Genomic DNA, 2,500 nt, shown 5'->3' with positions numbered 1-2,500 from the left:
TTCGTCTTGCGACGATCCAAGAATTTCACCTCTAACGTCGCAATACGAATGCCCCCGCCTGTCCCTATTAATCATTACCTCGGGTTCCGAAAACCAACAAAATAGAACCGAGGTCCTATTCCATTATTCCATGCACACAGTATTCAGGCGGGCTTGCCTGCTTTAAGCACTCTAATTTGTTCAAAGTAAACGTGCCGGCCCACCGAGACACTCACTCAAGAGCACCCTGGTAGGATTGCAACGGGGTCCGCCTCGGGACGCACGAGCACGCACGAGGCGCGTCGCACGCCTTCAGCTCGCCCCACCGCAGGACGTCCCACGATACATGCCAGTTAAACACCGACGGGCGGTGAACCAACAGCGTGGGACACAAATCCAACTACGAGCTTTTTAACCGCAACAACTTTAATATACGCTATTGGAGCTGGAATTACCGCGGCTGCTGGCACCAGACTTGCCCTCCAATAGATACTCGTTAAAGGATTTAAAGTGTACTCATTCCGATTACGGGGCCTCGGATGAGTCCCGTATCGTTATTTTTCGTCACTACCTCCCCGTGCCGGGAGTGGGTAATTTGCGCGCCTGCTGCCTTCCTTGGATGTGGTAGCCGTTTCTCAGGCTCCCTCTCCGGAATCGAACCCTGATTCCCCGTTACCCGTTACAACCATGGTAGGCGCAGAACCTACCATCGACAGTTGATAAGGCAGACATTTGAAAGATGCGTCGCCGGTACGAGGACCGTGCGATCAGCCCAAAGTTATTCAGAGTCACCAAGGCAAACGGACCGGACGAGCCGACCGATTGGTTTTGATCTAATAAAAGCGTCCCTTCCATCTCTGGTCGGGACTCTGTTTGCATGTATTAGCTCTAGAATTACCACAGTTATCCAAGTAACGTGGGTACGATCTAAGGAACCATAACTGATTTAATGAGCCATTCGCGGTTTCACCTTAATGCGGCTTGTACTGAGACATGCATGGCTTAATCTTTGAGACAAGCATATGACTACTGGCAGGATCAACCAGGGAGCTGCGTCAACTAGAGCTGAGCAGCCGGCCGCCCGGAGTGTGTCCCGGGGGCCCGCGCGAACACGCAAGCGTCCGCTCAATTATTCTGCAAACAGGAGGAGGCTGAGCTCCCCTGCACAATACACCTCGAAACCCTCTCAGGTCCCGGCGGCGCGCAGCGCCGTCCTAAGTACTTGGTCGGGTTCGAGAGAGGCGCAATCGCCCGGAGTTTGGCGAGTAGACGCTTTAGGTGCGACCACCCGTGCTCCCAACTGAGCTTGCCGCTGCCGACAGAGGCCCGGGAGCGTGCTGTCGTGGCATTGCCGGCGGGAGACAACACGCGCCACCTACGGTGGCCGGCAGCTCCAACGCCAGCGCCACAGAAGGACAAAAGCCCCACTTGGGTGCCGAAGCGAACTCTCCCAGCACAGCGCACGCGCCAACACGTCCGCACAGCTGCGATACAAACCACCTGCGAGAACCGCAGAGGCGACCGAGCAGCAGACGGCGTCGCGGCGCCGAGCGCCGGGCGGCGGCGCATCCTCAGCGCACACAGTCCTCAATCGGACCAGCACACTGCAGATGTCCACCGCGCTTCGCACCGGGCCCGCGAGGACCTACTTTGGCCGCACGGCGCCGCGTGCAGGGTGCGCCGGCGCGCAGCTGCGCCGCCTGCCGCCTCCGTCGGCCGGCGCGCCTGCCACTGGCCGCCCCCACCAGCCGGCTGTAGCGCGTGCGCCCACGCACCGCGCGGCCAGCACGCCGGGAGGCCCCCCCTCACCGGCCGGGGACGGTCCCACCCAGCCACCGCCGCGTATCGCTTCACACCCACATGCCATTCACGTTCGTGGGCATGGTGGGTATCGCTGAAACAACCGGTTGGTAGCTCAACCGATCGTCGCCATCACTGATTCACCTCTAGCGAGAACAACCGCACCACAACCGTTTACCAGTTGTTCATTTGCGTAACGTCACCAGCAAACGTAGACGTCCATCGCCATTTGCAAATTCAACGATTGTTGCATGCCTGTGTCAGGTGTCACGACACACTATGTCTGCCCACATACACGCAACAACATGTGCACGCTTCGCGAACACGTGGAAGGTGGCCCCCCGTACGTATGCGATGTCCATTGCGCGAACGACTGTCAACCGCCTCTGTCGCATGTCGCAGATGTGGAACGCAGTGCACCATGCTATCACGGTGTGTGAGAAGAGACGACTACGTCTGACAACACGCGCCACTACATCAACAGACGGCTCATGCTGATCGCCATCCACGGCATACCATACTGCAATCCAGCTCTTATAGGGAGACGACACGTAGCTGAGTGCACAATATTTGGACCGTATGGTTCGCCGTTGTTGGCGCAGTCGTGGTACGGTCACACATGTACCACGATGTATCATTCAGTACATGAGGACCAATGTGCAGTACAGTGTGTGATTTGGACGTACAACATCAGCGGACAGTTGACACACGCCGTACCACA

The 2,500-nt window shown here is 57.8% G+C and overlaps 1 non-coding gene across 1 annotated transcript in view; it reads right to left on the bottom strand.

Annotated features, from left to right (window-relative positions):
- LOC124584370 overlaps positions 1–1,028 on the bottom strand; it is a 1,909-nt gene extending 881 nt beyond the window's left edge. Inside the window, exon 1 of the ribosomal RNA XR_006974711.1 lies at positions 1–1,028. This exon is cut by the window's left edge and continues 881 nt beyond it. This is a non-coding gene — a ribosomal RNA (small subunit ribosomal RNA).
- Between the last annotated feature and the right edge of the window lie 1,472 nt (positions 1,029–2,500).

The sequence above is a fragment of the Schistocerca americana genome, unplaced genomic scaffold, assembly GCF_021461395.2.
Source record: "Schistocerca americana isolate TAMUIC-IGC-003095 unplaced genomic scaffold, iqSchAmer2.1 HiC_scaffold_471, whole genome shotgun sequence".
Classification (NCBI taxonomy): Eukaryota; Metazoa; Arthropoda; class Insecta; order Orthoptera; family Acrididae; genus Schistocerca; species Schistocerca americana.
This window is presented reverse-complemented; position numbering and strand designations above follow the sequence as displayed.